The sequence below is a fragment of the Plectropomus leopardus genome, chromosome 22, assembly GCF_008729295.1.
Source record: "Plectropomus leopardus isolate mb chromosome 22, YSFRI_Pleo_2.0, whole genome shotgun sequence".
Taxonomy (NCBI): Eukaryota; Metazoa; Chordata; class Actinopteri; order Perciformes; family Serranidae; genus Plectropomus; species Plectropomus leopardus.
The window spans coordinates 11,282,485-11,304,701 of NC_056484.1; the positions used below are offsets into that span (position 1 = coordinate 11,282,485).

The window sequence follows — 22,217 nt, forward strand, 5'->3', positions numbered from 1 at the left end:
AAATGTTTCTCTCAGTATAGAGAAGTGGCTCTGCCTGCCTCCATCAGAGCCGGAGGCTGAACAACTGACACAAGTCTGACTGTAACTGTGGCAGGACCGAGTTCACTTTGATTGTGACAGGTATTATAAACACAAGGAGGACGATGTCCATATTTTGAGGTAAAGCTGCATAACAGATGATATAGGTGCTTAACATTTAGCTTGTTGGCCTTTTTAAGCATGTGTGGCTTGTGAAAACTGTGTTCAGTAGGTGGCAGCTGTAGGTCAGAGGTCAGCTGTTATTTAACCATTATTTTATAAGGAATAGTCCCACTGAGGTGCAAAATATTTTTTTGGGATGTCCTGAGCTGAGTGAGGACATATTGTAGTTCATGACGCTGAAGTGGTGTATTGTCAAAGACATTTATAGACACGTGACACAGAATACAATATATGATTACTTCAAATTAGCAGAAATTTAGAGGCATCTAGTGATGACAACTGCAGATTACAACCAGCTGAAACTGCTGCTTTTTAGCATTCCTTCAGTTTTTATTGCTCAAGAATTTATTTTGTTTTCGTAGGAGCCGAATAATCTGCAGAGATCATTTTCTCACTTAAACAACAAAACCAGTGAAATACTGAACACTGAATAAAGCAGTTTTGCGTAAAAACATCGCTTTTGTTTTGAAGGGGCTGCTAACTGCGGTTGCTGACGCCAGTGACTCTATCGAGCCAGCGTTTGATTAGTCCATTTTGGGCTTCTGCCTGATCTCAGCAGATGAGGACCGGCTCTCTATGTAGATAAAATGGCTCATTGTAAAGTAACAAAAACTCAATGATCCTTATTTTCAAAACGTATTGTATCATATGTGCCCTATTTCTTAAACACACTAAAAAGTGTTGAGGACCTGGCCACAGAGAAGTCCATATGAGTGAAACGTTAATACTTTTTGAATAAATTGATGCAGAGGTGAGAAGTGTGGGTGGGAATAAACATTTTTTTCCTCAAAATTGAATTTCTGTGGGAATTAATTACCTGCACCACACAGGAGGCAAATCAAGTGGTGTGTGAGTATCATTCTGATTATCCGGCTCTGTGCGTACTGCCACCAAAATATATATTTGAATTAAAGTAGTCGTCAACAAGACAAAAACTGTGACTTTATACATGTATAAATATGCATGCATGGAGTGTATGTGTGGGTTATAGGTGGTTGATTTGATCTGTGTTTTGTCTTATTTGACGAGACATCCACAGATCAGTGGACCTAACAAGGCTTTTTAGTGACCTTTGAACTTGCATTGATTTAGATACAGTCCATTTGTTCCTCACATAGCCCAGACGCAGGGAGAACTTCGAACTTCAATCATAAAAAACCAAAGACATGCATCATTTTTAAAATGTATCCTTCATTTACTGGACCAGTGTCATTAAGTGTGACATGTCTTTCTCAGTAGAGACAAAAACGATCAGGAAAGGGAGATTTCACAATAAAAGAACATGTGATTCTTTATTAGACATTATAAAAACATGTTTCAGTATGTGGAAACTATTTTTTTGCCACATTTTCTTGTTCGTAAAGACCAATCTGCACATGTGGTGACATCTCCGGTTCACTGTACACTTTTCATGGATTTAAAGTCTGAAACCCACCTGAGCTGCAGAGCACACTGACAGGTCTGCAGGAGGAGAGGAAGTGTGTGTGTGTGTGTGTGTGTGTGTGTGTCTGTGTCTGTGAAAAAGGCAGATAGTAACATTAGATGTGTAGATAGAGGTGGTGAAAAGCGTCGCTGTCATCATGTTAGCCATTAGAGAGAGATAATCTCTCTTCCTCCTCCCGCGCTGTCGACCAATTCAACTTCTGGTCTTTCTCTTCCCTCCCTCTCCCTGTTTCACTCATGACAAACATTTTTCTTTTCCCCCTTTTGTCCACTTTTCTGGTCTTTCTTTACTTTCTGTCAGACCTGCATCATGTTGGATTGATGTTTAGGACGTTTTTTTAGAATCAGTTTTTGCTGTTTCGCCGTTGTTGCATGAAAAACTTATATTTTCACTTTAGCTTGAAGATAAAATAGTTTTAGGCTTTTATCGCTATATCAAAAACCAGTTGGGTAAACTTGAGAATGCCTTTGGCTTATATGTTGGTACATGAAAAGTTGCTATGAATGAAGAAATAGATGCTCATACACAAAATAATGATTTGTCCCGAATGACAAAGTAGTTTTATTTGCATGTAAACGTTTGCTTTTGGTATCTTTTTGAGTCTAATGGGTGTGAATGTTAATGATGTTATTTGAGCTTTTAACTAAAGGTGATTTTCTGTCAGAATCTTGAATCTTGTAACTAAACCGAAAACTAGATTTATGCAGGGAAAAACCACAAACAGATTGTCCTGTCCAGGGCCATCAAGTCTGAATTCTCAACATTTTCTCATTGTTGTTTTCTTTTCTTCCCCCCCGTCTGTCTGTCTGTCTGTCTGTCTGTCTGTCTGTCTGTCTGTCTGTCTGTCTGCCCTCTATGGTGAGAAAGACCTTTTTCTTTATGCAAACAGTGAAGTGCTGCTTGAGTGTCTCGTCCCACAGGACTCAGTAATTAGGGAAGCGGGGTAAGTGTGTGTGTGTTGTGTGTCTCCACGCTCGATATATGAGAAGATGGGGTGTCTGCAAGCATCAATGGATCCTCAAGGTTGTTCAAGAGTGTTTTGTAAAGTCTGTGTGTGTGTGTGTCCCATATGTTCAGACTCTGAAAGTGACCGTTAAGTAGCAATTTAAGGGTTTTCACAAACTTTTAAGTGAAAAATCTGCATAAAAACAGGTCAGATTGGAAGACAAAATGTCTGAGTGTGTGTTTCTGTGTGTATTTCTAGGTGTCTGAGGAGCAGGGGGGTCTTTAACGCTGGATGTGTTACATGATAGTGTAACGTGTGTGTTTTAGTCCACTGGGAGCACTAATGACTGACTTGGACTCTCACAGACGGTGGTCCATGTGAAGAGGATGGCCTCTTCAGTTGAAGAGCCAGTATTTTAAACGCTGGTCTCTGATTGGTTTACTTGAATTCTGGGAATTCCTCTCAGGACAGTGTATGACAGCGGCCGGCTTAACCCCTCCTGTCCGTGTGTGTGTGCCTTTTGTTTGCATCCCTTTAGTCAGTTTGTCTTTAGGATGATGGCGTTCACTTGGCAGAGAAAGATCTGTGTAAACTTTTTATAGAAATATGTTGCTTATGTCAGTTTTTAAGCAGAAACTCCCAACAATCGCTGATTCCAGCTTCTGCAAAGTGAGCATTTGCTGTTTTTTTTATTTTTTATTATAATTTTTCTGTAACTTAAATCTCTTTGGATTCTGGACTGTTGTTGAGATACAATCATTTGATGGGTATTTTCCCACAATTTTCTGACATTTTATAGACCAGTTTATTAATAAATTGTTATTATTATTTAAACTCATAGATTTAGCCATAATTAAAATGAGTATTATTTACAGTATCAGTTGTACACACACCACCAGACTAATTTGTAGTTTATTCTCACAATTCACTTTTAGCTTGTTTGTAATCATCATTTTTTCTACAATACTGTACACATGTTTATTTCGACTGTAAAGTTGAACAAAGATTGACTCACATACGGGGCCAGCCCCTAGTGGCCATAAGAGGAGCTGCAGTTTTTTACACATTGGCTTGGTTACGTGAACAACCTGATCACCAGATTCAGTGTTGGCTGTGTGTGTTACTGCAAACCACAGATAGGTTACTTAACATTATTATGTTGCAGATATGTTGAAACTTTACATTTCTTTACATTTCAACAATGCTGGCTTTAATTTTTTTAACCCAGGAGGTTGCCGCTTGGTGGGAAATTGTCGTAAACAACATTACCTATATTGAAACCTATTTTCGTCACTATGCTGGAGTAGAGTTCACAGAATGAATGTCTGTCTGACAAATCTGCTACGTTTGAATCCATCCCATAATACTGTGGGTTGCTTTAACTGCAAATCAAGGATCTGCAACAATACAGGGTAGTGTGGTCTTTAATACTCTAACATTTAACTCAATTATTGGTTTCTTCAGGGAAAAGCCTAGATTTTGGGCTTTTGAGAAAACATTTGAGTCTGGAGCCCATCTGTTAATCTCAACATCGAGTATAGAAAACAGAGACGAATAAATACTGTGGCTTTTTGATCGCCTTTCTTAATATTCACAAAAAATGTACAAACAAACTGTACAAACTGTAATTTAAGTGAGTGACTTGACTTGGAGGCAGCGGCCTGCACTAAAGAGGCTCTGTCCGTGTGTGTGTTGACAATGCAGTGTGGCCATGCAGTAGTCATTATGGTCGTGTGTGTGTGTGTGTGTGTGTGTGTGTGTGTGTGTATGTGTATTTCTGCATGTACAGTATGTGTGCAGTCAAAATGTGACCCTGTGGTATTCGTTATGGTGTCTGCACTTCCTGCATTCTCGACGCCTGCACATGTGTGTGTGTGTGTGTGTGTTTGTGTGTGCGCGCATGTTTTAGGTCTTTCTGAACTGGTGGTTCAGGGCTATGCAGTGATGTCATCGGGGCAGCAGGGTGGGGTGACATGGGGTTAGAGTTTGGCAGAGGTCCTGACTCCAGCAGCCCTCAAAATGTGTCTGACCAGGAAGTATGTGACTGTCACTGGTCTGTTTGTGTGTGCGTGTGCGTGTGCATGTGTGTGTGTATGGTGAGTGGTAGCGGTCACCAGCTGTATGCTCAGTGTCCTACACTAACAGTAAAAGTGGTTTATTGGGCACTTTATAGAGCCTGAAACGGTTATATAAATCCGGCTGGCTGGTACAAGAGGACAGACACACACCAAACAGCCACAAGACACACAGCATCTGACCAGAGGAGCCCCAGTTACTGAGCACTGGTGTGTTAAAAGCTCAACACTGATCTCAGTTTACATAAAATCCAGTATTCCAACCTAATAATGACAATAAGCAATTTCCTTTATCAGGAATAATGGATTTAAAACATGCACTGGTTTACCATTTTGACTTTCAAGAGCATTTTACACAATGATAGTTATGTACATTCAGTTGTCAAGAGCACAGAAAGAGCTCTGAATGGACGATATGGAAACATCACTTTTCAACTCCCCCTCCTCCATAATGTTTCCAAGTGGTATTATTGTTGGCATCGCCGTCTCAAAAACAACCGGATCGATTCCTGTTTTCCTCAGAGCCGAGCAACTACCACAGTTTCCACAGTTACTTTGCTTTTTCCTCCGTCCGCTGTGTCTGCTACTGGAGATAGTAACGACAAAGAGCTTACAATCACACCATTTCGTTACTGGGGGTAGCTACTGATAGCCACTGGGGAAAACAAAAGTGCTATCCTCCTGTTTTGGTTGTGCAATAGTTGACGCACTTCTTCTGAGCCATAAATCGAGCCTTAATTTTCCTGCAAAGTTGTACCCAGTGGCAGACAGAACTGCAGGCACCAATCTAAATGCTGATATGTTATTATTCTGTAGCCATTACATTGTGCAATCAAGATTTACTCCATAAAAAAAGGTTAAAGCCAGGTGTGTCCAAACTTTTTTGAACGGGGGCCAAATCAGATAATGTGAAAACAGATTGGGGGAGGCAGCCGATCCTCAATTTATGGGTTATTTAAGAAAAACACCATTGCTACGTCTCCATCTGCTTTGAGATTTTACCACGAATAGTGCCGCCAAGAATGGTTGTTCTTAACAAGACATCCCTGTGTGTCCTGTTGGGATGGTGCCACAAAAAGTGGCTGCTTTTTTAATTTTAATTTTTTTACAAAACCATCACTGCATTTCCAGCTTTGATTGTGGCACCAAAACCGGATATTTTAAGCCAAAACATGATCTCTTTCCACACCATATCCAAGCACCTAAAACTAACCACAGCTGTGTTAACCACAGCATTGTTGAAACATTAAGTTTCAACAAATCTGCTTCATAACAACACACAAATATAATGTATCTGTGGTTTTCAGAAACGTACAATGCCAACATTTACTCTGGCGATTGGGTTGTTTACCCAGCCCGGACTCGAGATCAAGCCTCAGGGTTGAGAAACTTGGCAATCGAGCTGCTTCCACGCTCTGCCATCTAAATCTACTCTCACTTGAGTTCTCGAAGCTCTGTGTTTTTCCAAGGTTTGCACCAACATCACACAAAGAGAGCAACATGTCAGAAAGGTAGTAATATTAGAGGGAAACTATGACGTTGTAACATAAATTGGAGAGCATGCACTCAGTGTTTTGGCTCTGCGCCGTACTATAAGGGGACATGAATGGAACAGCCCGTAAAAACACCGAAATCATTACTGAAGCTGCCTTTCTCTCTCCTTTCCACTCCGACCTACTCTCTCCTCCTCCTCTCAGGAGCCTCGATCCAGCGCTGATAAAACTATCAACAGCACACCTGCACTGAGTTGGAAAGCTGTCTAACACACACACACACACACACTCTCTCTCTCTCTTTAGACCATATATGAACACAAACCCAAACAGATGGGGACAAGGATCTTATTTTGCATGCGCCCACAACAATAAGCCCATTGTCTTCTGCTTACAACTCTGTCTCTCTTTCTGAAATTTCTCTTTTTCTGTCACTATTTTTCTACTTTACTCACTTTTTCTTGATGTTTTCCCCTAAACATCTTTGTTTTCAGTTTGGTCGGAGGGGAGTATCACTCAATTTTATTTTGTTTCTCTCAATTTTCTAGCTTTACTATCAGATGTAGGTGTTTTAGAGGGCAAGTTTGATAGGACTATGCATTAACTATAGCACTGCGCTCAAATCAGAGGTTTCCCTCCTCTCAAAACACCTCCACACAATGTGGGTTTCCAACCCATGACCCTGAGATGAAGAGTCTCGTGCTCTCCCGACTGAGCTAGCCGGGCTATATTTGAAGGAAAAATGATCATATTTCCAGGCTTCATTAACTTTCACAGGCTGAGAACACAAATAAGTGTTCGGTCTCCATTTCCTGCCTCCTCCCACATGATATAGTCATGGCTGTCTTTAGTTTGATCTAACACGTTGTTGATCTCCTCAATGGTATCTTCTCATTAGGGGCCACGTTCACCTGCAGACGCTCCCCATCAGTGGCTCAAGGACACCTGAGCAATTGCAATTTAATTTTTGCTCAAGGCTTTTATTCATCACTGCAAAACTGCACCCCGATATGTTGCCCGTCCGCAGGCGCTTGGCCGTTCATACCAGGAGTGCATTTCTCCGCGCCAGTGGCTGGGCTGTGTGTCTCTGTGTGTGGAAGCACTGGATGCATATTTTTTAATTCATCATGATCAGATCATTCATATCATATCTAATTTATCCTTTATATCGTTCATAATAGAGTTTTTAGTGTGTTTTCTGTAGACTGTAGACCAGAGGTTGAAATCATTGCTGCATATCATCAGCCTGATGTTGATCTTGAGGCTGTTGTATGTCTGTTGTGCTCAGCACAGTAATGAAATCAAGTGGCAGGTGCTCCATGGAAAACCGACCAGTTTGCAGCCGTTCTGTTGCAACGTGAACTCAACATGTTAAGCTGCAGTCAGTCTTGTGGAACACCTTACTACCATTTCAAAATTCACCCGCCCAACGTGGGGCTCGAACCCACGACCCTGAGATTAAGAGTCTCATGCTCTACCGACTGAGCTAGCCGGGCGATATCTTTGAGAAAAATTCCTCAGATTTCGAAACTGTTCATGGGCTGGGTATATCCAGAAGGGTGAAGGGTCGTATTTCTGGCTCCACTCTTGTAACACCCCACATAAAATCTTTCATAATAGGCGGTTACCCCTGAACAGTTACGATTCCTCTGCTTCTGTGCATCCTGCCACAAGCATGACTTGCATTATGCAATCAACTATATTCATGGCACTCATGGGACGATACCCAGTCTGTGGAAGTCTTCACCCTTGCCTGTGCTCTTTCATCAAGCACCCTGCAGAAACCTATCAGGGCCCAAGTTCAGCTGCAGACACTCCTGTACAGTAGCTCAAGAACTTCAGCAATTACATTTTCATCCCAATGTTTGAATCACCCTCTCAAAAACATACTCTGAAATATATGTGATGCAATGAGGCAGCATAATATCAGTACTTTGATATCCCCTGCGTTTTGTGACAATATCTGTGGTTTGGACGTCAGATCTTTGATATATCTCATAGGTGATAGTATAATATGTTTTTACAGTTCACTGCTTCCTGCCACATGACCTCAGATGGCCTGGCAGGGTTTGGGTGTTGACTGTGTGTCCTGGGCCCTCCTGCTGTGTTGACCCATTGTAAATCACTTCACCCCGTCACTGTTGGCCAGTCAAAACACAGCGATGAATGAGGCCGTTCAAATCAGCCGGGTGGTCCTCTCCCTGCACACACACACACACACACACACACACACACACACACACACACACACACACACACACACTGAAATCTGTATACCCACTGACTCACACATTTGAGCAATGTGAGCAGAGCAGAGGCAACGCAGTCTGGCAAAAACAGGTGATAGTGAGCAGAGTATGTGTGTGTGTGTGTGTGTGTGTGTGTGTTTGGAGGGTGAAAAGGGGGAGAAGAAAGTAGAAGTCCAGGCACAGAGAACGAAAGAGTGACGGTAATAAAAGAGCGATAGTTTTGGAGGGTCAGATGAGAGGAAACACTGCCTCTTACTGGTCTTTGTCGGCTACTGCAACAGATCAAAGAAAACAGACGGCTAGAGGAGATGCCAAGCAAGTAGATTCAGTTGAAACAGTTGGGTTTTTACATCACTTCATGTTTGTGGCGCCGTCTTTTACGTCTCTTGGTTTTTGATCACTGCTGCTTCCTCACAACACTCTGTTCAAACTCTTACCTTTGAAATAAAGTGCATGAAATAAAGATAGAGAAACAGCAACAAAGAGATTTAAATTGATGTTTGTGAGTCATACCACATATTATATAATCTGCCTATGATCCACAAAAACACTGAGTGTTAAGCAAACATATTAGAAAATCGAAAAAGCTTCTCTGTTTTTCTGTGTTTTAAGGTGTTTTCAAACTCTTGTGATTTTTTTCCTCTCATCTGTTGTTTCTCTTCTCCCCTCACACATCTTTTTTTTTCTCAGATTCCTCCCTTTTCTCTTGCCCATGCAGTGTGTGTTTTGGAGGGGTGGTTATAATATAATGAGATTCCCGGTGCCCAGGTGCTCTTTCTAGATAATTACGGAGAGTGTTTTTCTGTAGCCAATCTCCGAACTGAAGCAACACAAAATCTGTCAGCACACACACAAAAGGGGGAATAAGAAAGCATCACATTAAATTTATTCCCACTATCTTGTTTCTGATTGCAAGTTCCTATCATATCTTAGTTTTTTTTTTTTTAAATCAGTCTGTTGTCAATCCTCTTTGTCTCTTTTCTTTTTCCAATTTCTCCACATGTCGTATAGGTGTGTGCAGAAGATGAATCGACAAAACATTAGTCAGTTGTCGGGGGGGAAAAAGAAGTGGAGGCAGACAACGTTGATTCACTCACACAGTTTTTGTTCTTCCAAACACATCCATCACTGATTGGCTGAAATGATTTATTAATAAGCGTGCTGGCTGTAGCTGAGGTCGCCTGTAGACCGGACTGACAGCCCCTCAGCACTGCATTGCGTTAAAAAAGGATACAGAGTCTTTGCCAAATGAGCTTTTTGGATAACGAGGAGAGTGTTGCAGTTTCACCTCTGTCTGTCCTGTTTCTCTGTGGTTTTATGATGCTGAGCTGCTTTATACTGTCCACTGTAACATCAGCACGCTGCGTGGACTGCAGTACATTAAACAGATTGTGGAGAGATTCACTGCACAATCCTGAGATGAAGAAAGTGTTTTTCTTTAAATACATGGCAAATTTATTTATGTACATTTCATAGGTAAACTACTTTAGAAATTACACAGAGAAAAGCACATTGAAAGAAACACATGATAAAAATGATAAAAGCAAACATGAAGGGCAAAAAAATCTGTCAGTCAGCTTTCATTTAGAGATTTTTGATGAAAGGTTTAACTCAAATACTTTTGGAGAAGGAATAATTGACAGTTTAATTTACAGTTACATTGTTGTCAACCCAACTCCCATCCCTGATGTACCATGGGAATCATGTTCGCTGCCCTCTGAACTGCTAAAAATCATGATAACTACATTTAACAAAGACAGGGTGTTCAGCATGTGTGATGGCTGCCTTGCTTAACTGCTGCAAATGCACGCGTGCAGTGTTCACAAACACAGCGTTGCTGCAGTGCTGCTGCACAGCTGCCTGCTACTGCAACTACTGTAGTTCAACCATTTAAAGCCGATACTCCAATAATTTATGGAGCCTCACAAACCACTGCATTGTCAGCAGCACAGTCATGCAAATATTTCACAATAAAAAGCCTTCTGTTACCTAATGAAGCAGTTCTGTCCGCTTAAACCCCGTAAGAGGACTTTTGTTTTAAATGGAAACAGGAAGTGTTGAGTTTAAAAAAACATTTTTTGAAACGGTAATATTAATATGATTATCAAAAGACCATTTTCACTTCTTTTTTTTTTCTATCTGAAACCCTGCATGGAAAATAATAGGCGATATTTCAATTCTCTATGTTCTGCAGCTTTTATATCAAAAAGTTCATATTTTATTGCAGGGCTACAATATAACATCTCTGGGTGCCAACTGTGCCTCATTGTCGGGTTTTGGGCTCAGCGACAAGAAGAAAATAAGATGTTATTTTTGACCAAATACTTAAGAATCAGTATTGTGATGATATTGTTGGGCTGACTATTGGTGCATTCAAGAAATATTTTCATGATGAGATTTTGTGATGAAGATAATGATACATAATGTGTATGTAATAGTAAGTGACAAAAAAATAATAGAACAGCTAGAACAGTCTGGTAAGTTTGGAAGATTAAATCACTTAACTGTAATGTGACTAGATGATACCTAGTCTCAAATCACAATATTATTAAAATATTGATATAATGCTCAGCTCTGGTTCGTAGAATTGTCACATAATGACATGTTCAGGTTTCTGTGGATAGAATTCGACTTTGTATTAACTTCTCTTCTATCACATTAGAGGAAAAACACTTATTGCTTTTTAGAACACTGACTCTATTGTTAGACAGAGTAAAGGCAACGAACAGTACTTCTACCTGAGGAGGATATTCAAGCACTCTTCCCACCCTCGTCTTTAATAATACCCGAGGTGTTTGTGTCTCAGCAGCAGAGAGCACTTGGCATCTCTCTGCTTCTCATAAAGCTGCTGAATCTCTGTCTTTGGTTGTGTTTAAATCAATGAGGGATAGTGGTAGAGCAGCAAAATCTGTTTGAGTCTGGGATTCAAAGAATCAACAAACGCTCTCCAATCCATCAGCAGCGCCGATCAGGCTGCGGCTGCACCGGGCAGCTGCTGAGAGAGCGTTCACACTCTGCCAGTCTTTGGATACAAAAGGGTTAAAAACACTTCTGTGGCGCCATATCTCCTGAAATTCATCCTGCATATTTTAACACGTGCAGCAGCATATATTTCACATCAGTGTCTGCTGCTGCCGAGCTGCTGCGTCGTCTGTCAAACGCGTACGCCGCTTGAATCGAGATCAGAATTGTGTTATTCATTACATTCAATAAATGTACAGGGATCTGCCTCGTTGGCATTGGAGCAAGGACGCACTGTATACGAGCGGCACTGGCACGCGTGTGACAGTGACAGCAGGTCCTCCTTAGCTCTTATCAGTTGTGCTTCAAGACCAGTGGATTGTTTTTTGCATATTTGTGTTTCATTCAAAGACACTAAAGATATGCTTTGCAGGATTTTCCTGAAAAAAAAAAAAAAAAATTGACTCGTTCAGAAGTATTCCCTTTCAATCGTCACTCATGACCAACTAGAAGTTCATGGCGGTGTATTTTTCTACCTGTATTTACTTATTTTCCTCTTGTTTTATGTATTCAGGATATTTATGGCCGCATACCCCCGCAGTGCTTAGGTGAGCGACCAGGTGCCAGACTGTAAGCAGCAGCCATCCAAGAGACACAACCCAGAAAAAATGCAAATATAGCGAGGCCAAATACCAAACAAGACTAATCTGGGGTTGGTTTTTACTTTAACTTTCACTGGTGAGTGTGTTTAAAAACAGTAACCGATTGTCCTGTTCACTATAACTTTAATTGAGACTTTTGTGATTGTGATTTGGCGGAATATAAATCAAAATGTACCTTTCCAATTAGTTTACTATGTAATAAAGCAAGGCAAGTTTATTTATGTAGCAGATTTCAGTGACAAAGCAATTCAAAAGGCTCTACAAAAAATATCAGAAGCATCGAGACAGCGCAAAAGAAACACATTATAAAAGGACATTTAAATACTATTAAACATAAAAAATCTGGAGAATCAGAAAAAAAACCTAATACAAGCTAAACAAGTTTATATACAGGTTTATAATATAATAATTAAAGTTACAGAGTAGTTGAAAAAAAGCAGTGACAAACTAAGTGGACCCTGAGTTTGGATTATTTTGTCACACTGACATTTTCCAGGTCAAGAATAAACTTTCAGGCTCTATAGAAGCAGATTACATTGTCGAAATGTTTCTTTTATTATGTAAACTTGGAGGTGAATCATAATTTTAAGGCAACCTAAGGGTCTTGCTGCATGTTATTTATCGCAGTATAATTTATTTTTTCTATCAACCTATTTACATAGTTTTAACAGACACCACTGTCCTCAGTCATAGCATTATTTATGCATTTACATAACATATGTTTATGTGCCATCTTGGACAAACTTTGCATACAGATGAAAGATAGAAACTAAGGTGTTAATTTGTCACTGATGAAGGTGAGAACTTCCAAGAGCTCATGGGACCACTTTTTATAGCATTGCTGGGACGCTGTGATGATCTGATTGTATTGCTATAATTGCTAAATGCCTATTTTAGTTGTTCTAAATACCAGCAGTTATCACAGGCCTCTCTGCACTTTGCACATATTTGCTTCACCATCAACGTTTGCATATCCTCTTAGTAATACTTTTAGCACCACTTGCACAAAAAACCTTCCCTCTCTTTTTCTGATAGAGCTATATAGTACATATTTGTTATTTTACAGTACTTTCTTTTTAAAGTACCTTTGTCATATCTTTGTCAAAGTTTAGTTGTCAAATGTTTCCTCCGAGGAGGGTTGAAGTTTTAAAAGTGCAGTAACAGTGGACACAGACAGAGGGCGCTACATCACTGAGACTCACTGCTACTACTGGACACTATAGAGAGAAGGAGGGATGTGGGAGGACAGACTGACAGTGAGGGAGAGTGGGAGATAGAAGTAATAAAGAGAGTCGAACTGAAGGAGAGAGAAAGTTTGGAGGGGAGATAAATAAAGAGATAGCAGTTAAAGGCGACATTTTTAACACAGGTGTGAATACTCTCCTTCACTTCTCCGCCTCCTCTCCATGTTTCTTTCTTTCTGTTTTGTCTGCTTCCATCAAATGACTTTCACAGCCATCTTTCTTCTTTTATCTCACTTTCCCTTCACATTCTCTCTCCCTCTATCTGACGGCCATCACTCTCCTCTCCCCACCCTCCCCTCCCCATCATGCATGGTTGGGTCCGGGCCATTTGCTTCCACTCCAGCAGGGCTGTACCATTAGTGACCAGCAGGGGAATTGTTGTTCTCTGCATGCAGCTGGGCTCCAGGTGAGCTGATGCTTGGTCACTCTGTGTGTGTGTGTGTGTGTGTGTGTGTATGTGTGCTCATTACATGCTCATTACAATTATCGAAATAAGGGAATTTTGAAGAATGATTACTGTTTATTAACTGTTTACTGTTTATTGGGGAACATATTGGCATTCTTTTTGATCACACAGGATAGCCAAACTCAGGATAGCCAAACTTGTTTGAAAGAGACAAGAAAAATTATAGTTATTACTGATACTGTCTGGAAACAGCTCTGGAAACTTGATAAATCTTTAGTTTTTCGTTAGAAACGATGACCAAAGCTTCAAATATAAGACCCAGGATTGTGATAAATCAGAATTACCTTTTTGTATGCAGGATTTTACATATAATTTATTGTAATAGAAGTAAAAACAAACACACACACACACACACACACGCGCACACACACGCGCACACACACACATGCACAGGGCTGTTGCAGCCACGATCACACCAGCCAGCAAAGCGTGACTCAACAGAAATATCTGTCAGTGTCTCTTTCTCTGTCTCTGTCAACAACCCTCTTCTCATTATCTTTCCTCCCCCCCCCCACTTGTTTTACACACACACACACACAAACAACCCTCCAGCTCCCCCTTAAGCCTCACCCACCCTCTGTGGGCGCTGTGCCCAGAGAGCGGCAGCATGAGCCCCAGGCAGAGCCCTGCAGCCACGCCAGCTCCCTGGAAGCCTAGAAAGAAGCCGTAAAGGAGGGAGGCAAGAAAAGGGAGAAGATGAGGTGTAGGAGGAAAGGGGAGGAAGGAGAAGAGGAGGGCGAAGAGAGGAAAGATGAGGAGAAGCAAGGAATTGCGCGGAGCAAGGATGAAGAGATAAGAGGATGCAAGAGCAGGGGAGACATGCAACAGAGGAGAGGATAAGAGAGGTGGTGGGACAAAAGGAGATTAGAAAAATAGATAGATCGATAGATAGAGAGATACGGAGAGAAGAAACAGAGCAAAGGGAGAAAGTGTGAGGCAGAGAGAGGAAAAGAGAGCTGGGCAGACAGCCAGCTCTCCCCGGAGAGAGAGAGAGAGGTCAGAGCAATGGACACATCTCTAGAGAGACTGTGTGTGTGTAAGTGTGTGTGTGTGTGTGTGTGTGAGTGTGTGTGTGTGAAAGACAGCAGCAAGAGATGGAGAGAGAGAGGAGGAGAGAAGAATACAGAGGAGGAGGAAGAGGAGAGCAGTGGAGCGCAGAGACAGAGAGGAGGACTTGTATAAGATACATACTGAATGCCTGAAATGCGACCTTGGAAATCCATATCTGTGTGTTTGTGTCTGTGTGCTTGCATTTTTTCTTTTGTACTGCGTGTTGTACATTTAAAGGACACAGCTGGCATTATTCTACATTTTTTCATACAGTCAGCTAAACCCATTAAAGGCTCAAACCAACATGATTATAGTCACCAATATTCTTTGGCTACACGTTATGAGTCAGCTAGCTAGCTACATAGGAAGATGGCTTATATATTCTTAATCCAGCTGACTAAGCTCTGATTGGTCAGTTGTTTCTCAAACTGGCAGTAACAGCTGTCACCAGTAGAGCTGGTTATTGGCACTAGGGCTGACCCTTGAAAGTGAATCATCAGTGGGAGACCCTCAGTCGACTGAGATTGCATGAAGTCGAGCAGTCGTTTTTTGTGTGCAGGGTACTGCTGGGGATGTCTTGGTCCCTAGATTTTGCTGCGGAGTGAGTGCTCTTGACTTTAATGCTACTCTGTTCAGATGCAGACATGCAGGCAGTGCCACGGAGGGAGGGAGAGACCACACCATAAGGTGAAGAAGTGGTGACTTTGCAGCTCGCAACAAGATAATGCAAAACAGTCTCTGGCTTTTGTTGATATCTAGTGTCACGAAAAGATGTTTTGTGCATTTACAATCCATCATTAGCACCGTTAGATTGTAGAATATATGACCTGAATGCCACTGTCACACTGAATGTCTAGCTGAGCCTGTTCAAACTTCAAAACTTTGTATGGAAAACAAAATGAATCATCGAATATTCATTGAAAAGCTGAATCCGATTTGACTGACATAATTCTGAGTCAGGTACAGCCCTAATTTGTACTCAATACCTTTAAGGCGTATGTGCGCCACATGCATCCTGCAGGTCAAACATGGCCCTCAGAATCATTTATACGGCCCTCGATGTGACATGACATGTATGCATTACATTTTAATCATTCACAATACATTTCAGTGTTTTTACTTTCAATATCTCACATTAAATGTATTACTTGGCTACTGCATGAAATTGCACCCAAGTAAAAAGCATCTGTCAGCAGCACTGCTCAGGCGCGGCATGGGTGCCGCTACGCTGCCACACATCTAGAGAAACAGAGTCTCAACGATTTTTTTTATGTCACATTTTTCATGAAAAAATAGATACTAAAAATGGTCTTTTGGTAATTATATTGACATTATACCACCTTTACTGACAGTTTCAGTGTCTATGTCTGTCACCGACATAAAGATATACAAATACAACTGTGTTACTCAATGTTTCCTGTTTCTGTTACAAAATAAAAGCCCCCGACGATGATACTGTCGACAGAATCCCTTTAGTTGTTGACACAAGGCTTTTTATTGTGAAATATTTGCAGGACCATGTTGTTGACAGTGGCAGATTCTCTAAATTGGCAGTCAGTCATCAAAACTTTGAGCACACCTGCTTCAAAGTATTTTCCGAAATAACCCACTGCCAAGTAGCATCAAAACTTTTTCAATCAAACGGCACATGCAGTCAATATTTGTGTGTCCAGATCTAGAAAAAAATGACTGCTTGTATGGTTTTTCTTGCAATCCATCACCACAAATGTTCTTCGGTTTAATGTGACATGTGATTGGCCCACTGCCTCAGCAGCTATAACCTCTACAGTCTGTGAGGTGAGGATCAATGCAGTGTACTTAACGGAGTTGGCAGTGCGGCTTGCTGAGATGCCGCTGGAATTTGCTTTAAAGGTTTGGCTGTACTGCACACCTGTGGCGTCTGGTGGAATTTTACAAAATTTAATACTTCCATTCAAACGATGTACGGACTAAAGTTTAAAAAAAAGAAGGTATCAAATGAAGTACTTTATTGGTCTTGGTATCACTTTAACTGACTGCTTTTGCTTTTACACAAGCAGTACTTGTAAGAAGTAGCAATTTATTCCATGTTTTTAAAAATTTTATTGACAAAAAGAAAAAATAATAATATCATCAGCCCAATCCTTCAACAAGGGCAAAGAATTATAGCATTCATGTCAAGTTTTAACCGGTGTTTGTGTCCTTGATAACACTGAGGGCATTGTGGGTTATACAAGGACATCTGCGTGTGAGCGTGTTCATGCACAATCTGCGTGTGCAAGGGCAGTACAGGTCATAGAGCGCTCTGTGCCTGTGTCAATAACAGTATCTGGAGGCCACAGGATTACGTGACCTTGCATGCCACATGTGCTGTCTCCCACTCACTCACACTCACAAACACACGCGCTCACACATGCACACACACACACACACTCAAACACAAAGCCCCATGAAATCCTCTGACTCCTGAGGGTCTTTATGAGGCTCTTGCATTGGTCATGGAGAGCTCGGAGACAAGGAGGAGTTAGAGGTGTGAGAGCAGAACGACAGAAGGAGATGTTGTTTCGGATAGAAAGAGACAAGAGGAGAGGAATGAAGGGAGAGGAAAAAGAAGAGATGGAGAGGAAGGCGGAGAAAAGATTAAGCAAAAAGAGGAAAATGTGGAAAGAGCAACCCTATCTCCTACATAATACATTTATATGCTTCTAATTTCCTTTGCCAAATATGATGTGGAGGACTTGGAATTGGTGCTATTGTATCAAATTGCTGCCTAAATCGTGTTCACTGGAAATGTGTTTTTCTCGTCCAGGAAGCATGACTTCCCCATTATGTGCAAAACTTACAGGGAGGAGGTCAGAGTGTATGATTTGTTAACAAAAGTATGAAATATCTGTCACAGTTCATAGACAAAAGTATTGTTTTTTGCTAGTTTGATTTGTTTCAAAAACATGGGTAGCAAGCCTTTGGATTTCATTCACCAAAAATAACCTGAAAATAAGCAAAGAGAGAAAAGTAAGAAAAATGGCCCAGAAAAATTCTAAATTAATGAAAAAACATATGCATACATTTTTTCTGGAACACAATTTCAAATAAATGGTTAAATTAACTGTACATAATTATAGCCCACATATAATTACATTTATCCCTAGATTTTTTTTTTTATTTCTTTTTTTCTTTAAACTCATTTTCAGGTCATTTTTCTCTCTCTTTTACTCTCTCTCTTTATCTCTTTTACTCATTTCTTGAAATTTGTGGTACATTTCTTACCGAGTCGCTCATTGTCTTTTTCCTCATATTTTTGAAAGAAACCGGACAAATGTGCTCAGGTTTCAAGGGTTAAAAAGCTTGTGAAAGGCATCTTAACGTACCAAAAAAAAAGTGATATTGATCCAGATTTCAAGGGGTTAAGCACTTTTACGTTGCATAAATTAGCCTACTGGCTAGTGGCCTATTCCTTTCCTATCCAATTGATATGCATTATTTATACTTTTTCTAACCCAGTGTTGGGGGCAGGGGATATGTTGATTGCTGCTTGTTTCACGTGGGATATATACAATAACTATATCGCAAAAATTGAGTATCAATTGTCACGTCATTGTTTTAAGCCACCGGCATAAGACTCACTTCAGCAATTCGTTCATATTGTGCATCTCTCCCTCTTACAGATAAAAAAAAAATTGACTCACAAACATGATGTGCCGCACTTGTTCATCCGCCCATCCAGACCATCTCTCCTGAGCGATAATGTGTGAGCAGCGTGTGTTTTTGTATCTGCAGCTCCAGAATGGCCCAATGTGGGCGGACAGCTAACCGCTGGCTTGGTGTGTCACGACCTTTAGAGGACATTTAAAAAAAAAATATATATATATATATATATATATATATGTATCGCGTATGGCGATATAGTCTTAAGATATTCTGCTATTATTTTTAGACTGTATCACTCAGCAATATTCACTGTTAGCTTAAATCTCTGCATCTCCTAAAGAGCAGCATGGTTGAATTTCAGCCTGCATGCACGTGTTGTCAGCAGTGTTGAAACAGAGCAGCTAATATTCTGCTGTTAGTAGAGCAACAATTTAGCAATGTGAGATGCCCAGCGGTTTTCTCGTGTCATATCTCCAGATGACATGTTTTCATGTGGTATGTACTGTCTGTTGACCCGTATTTTCTCCAAATTTCAAAATATATCCACACGCTGATTTATTCCCGAGAGGCGAGTAAATATCCTCATTGTGTCTTTTTGTGTTTTCCATTATCTCCCGCCTGCTTTTTAACGGGGACACAGACATACTATGGGAATTTCAAAATAAAGGCATATCTTAAAGATCATAATATAGATTGATGTTTTCACTTTGCATCAGTGATACTGGATTGCTGATCACTGAATCGATTGCTCTGACTATTAAGTGCCTTAAGTCAGTGTTGATTTTTCTAACCAAGTTCTGAGTTACCTTGACATAACCATACACACGTTTTTTTTTTACACGGATGCAAATTATTTTTTAGTATGAATGATGATCACAATGAATAGAAAAAATACAGAGAGAGCATGAGGTGGTGAATTTAAGGGAATGGTTGGGTAAAGCTGAGGCCCTGAGGGCTGTGGACATTATTTCAGCTGCTGTGTGTGTGTGTGTGTGTGTGTGTGTGTGTGTGTGTGTGTGTGTGTGTGTGTGTGTGTGTGTGTGTGTGTGTGTTTTATCATCTGTTTCTCTTAATCATTCACCCTCCCTCTCAATCAATCTTGAGTTTCTTCAGATCATCTCAAGTTTTCATTTCACCAAAGACTTTGTGTGTGTGAGAGAGAGCCCAAAAATAATGTGGTTGCTTGTTTGTGCGTTGTTTCCATTTCTGTCAGTACAGTCTGTAGGCTTGTACTGTATGTGTCTGTGTTTTTGCATTTGTTTGAGTGTGTGTGATGTTGGAGCCTTTATATTTGTCAGTGTTTGTGTGTCTGCGTTTGTGTGGGCCCACGCTCTTCTTTGCTCTGTGTGTGTGTGTGCGTGTAGGAGTGTGCGTGTCTGCCACAAGCCCCAGTGAGATCCAGCGAGCATGACGGAGAATGACAGGTTGATTTATGGCAAGGCTATAAGTAGAATGACTACTGCTAGAGAGAGAGAGAGTGTGTGTGTGTGTGTGTGAGGGAGAAAACGCGGCAGAGAGGGATGCAAAAGAGGGGTAGGGAGGAAAAGATGGTGGAAAGAAAGAGGGAGCGATGAGAGAAAAAGGGGTGCAGAGAAAGAGAGAGCTGAATGACAGAGCTAAAGAGGAGGATGGCGAAAAGAAGGACAAAGTAAAAGAAGGAAAGGGGTCAAAAGAAGAGACTGATTGGGATTGGATGAGTGGGATTAAGATGCATATTTGCATATTGCTAAGAATGACAGAGAGGAAATATGACCAATCTGCAAGCTGCTACTGGCATGAAAAGATAGACAGAGGAGAAAAGAGATAAAGGCGGAGAGAAAGTTTAGTTCTTGTTTGCGAAGGAGCCCCTGTGAGTTGGTTTAATGAGAAGCAGCGCCGCAGCTCGGCTCACGTAGTGCAGCATTCTGCAAGTCTCAATAGGAAAATAACATTATCTCCACAATTACATTTACATTTTTAGACATTTAGCCGATGTTGTTATGCAGAACGACATACACAGAGTGCAAATGGGCTTCAATTCCCAGATCAGCAACAACGCAGAGCGAACAGCATCCAGGAGGACATTCAAGAGCTCTGTCGATTACTGCGACTGCCACAAGGAGGAGGGGTGCTACGAGATGATAGGCGCTATTTCGTTACACATTCAGTCTTTTTGTCAAACAGTTTTGTGGCAGAAGATGTCATGCAAAAGTGAGATCTGAAGTATATTTTTTATCAAATGTCTCCTGTATGTTACAACCTAAAGATTTACCACTAATTTTTGCTCATGATCTCAATGAGTGTGATAGCCAGCCGGACCTCTTTACCCTTTTTGGCTTGACCAGTGAGTGATGAAGTTGCAGCACTGGTCAGTGTGTGACTGATGGTGTGATGGCGCCGTTTCCCCATTGGCTGTTGTTCTTTCAAAATAGATATGCACGGACAGACGCTGACAGTCCTGTGTTAATGTATTCCTCTTTCTCTGTAACCAGTGTAACCATGGTAGCACGGTGGAAACAGCAATTAGACAGCTAACTAGCCATCCGCAGTCATTATGTCAGTTTGGAAAGAGGAGTGAGAGGGTCACCTGGGTCTGTGTGACACACACCTTACATTTATTTAGACCGGTAATGAATGAACGAGTGGTGCCATTGCTATAAAGAGAAGAAAAATAATCAGACACACATTGAAGCTAAAGTTAATGTTACATGTTACAGTGTTGGACCTGGTGCCGCCACAATGACGAAATTGTTAATTAGCGGCGATAGGGCGATTCAAAAACTATTGGTATCAGCGGAGCTTGGCTCTGATGGCGGCTGAAGGCAATGCAGCCTCCGCCGGTCACACGGGCTTCATACCAGGATCCAATCAGAGCTGAACACGGAGAAAAACAACCTGCCACTTTTTGTATCATTAGGTCTACTGGGAACATGGAGTTACCCCCAAAGACAATGCATATTGTCTCAAATCAGACATAAGGGTCTAACCAGAAAGTGAACCAGTGATAAAACCATTGGATGCATTAGATTAGATTTGTCATTTTACAACAGTGCTTTATTTTGAAAGGTCAGAGATAAGACAGTTGAAGCACGTATTCAATCAGAAGCAAAGCTTTTAATTTGATAAAGCAGACATTCAGAATATTCTTTAATGGGCTAATTCAATCTTAACTGTGCATCTGTATTTAAGTGTTGTCATGAGATTCGTCAGATTCAAAAGGAAACAAGAACAGTCTGAAACACACACACACACACAACACTGAAACACACACACACACACACACACACACACACACACACACTGCCAGAACAATTGCTCCCATGACAACCTGGCAACCAAGAGGGCTTTGAAGCACAGGTGTGTGTGTGTGTGTGTGTGTGTGTGTGTGTGTGTGTGTGTGTGTGTGTGTGGTGTGTGTGTGTGTGTGTGTGTGTGTGTTTTTCTCAGACTGTTTCTTTTTTAAAATCCGTGCAACCAACAGTTTCTATTCTCTCTCTTTTACCACGTCTTTTTCTTGCTTGGCTCTTTTTTTTCAGCACTTTTCTTTTCTTTTCTGTTTTGCATAGGAAACGCGTCTCCCTGCCCTCGGGTTAAATTTAAAAAAAGTGAGAGAGTGTCGAAGAAATCAAGAAAAGCAATAACGAGTGTTTTCAAGAAAGAAAGCGAGGAAGGGGGAGGAAGGAGTGTGAGAAATATGGGCGAGAGAGGTAGAGATAGAGAGAGAGAGAACAGTCTTTGATCTCTCTCTGGTGGGAGCTGGTCTTGGCATGCTGCCAGAAAACCTCATGGCGCACACACACACACACACACACACACACAC

The 22,217-nt window shown here is 41.0% G+C and overlaps 1 protein-coding gene and 1 non-coding gene across 2 annotated transcripts in view; one reads left to right on the forward strand and one right to left on the reverse strand.

The window, feature by feature from the left end:
* Positions 1-22,217, forward strand: part of wnt5b (wingless-type MMTV integration site family, member 5b) — a 121,473-nt gene that overhangs the window by 1,244 nt on the left and 98,012 nt on the right. The window lies entirely within an intron of this gene.
* Positions 7,583-7,655, reverse strand: trnak-cuu. Its single transcript has one exon. It is a non-coding gene; the product is annotated as a tRNA-Lys (tRNA).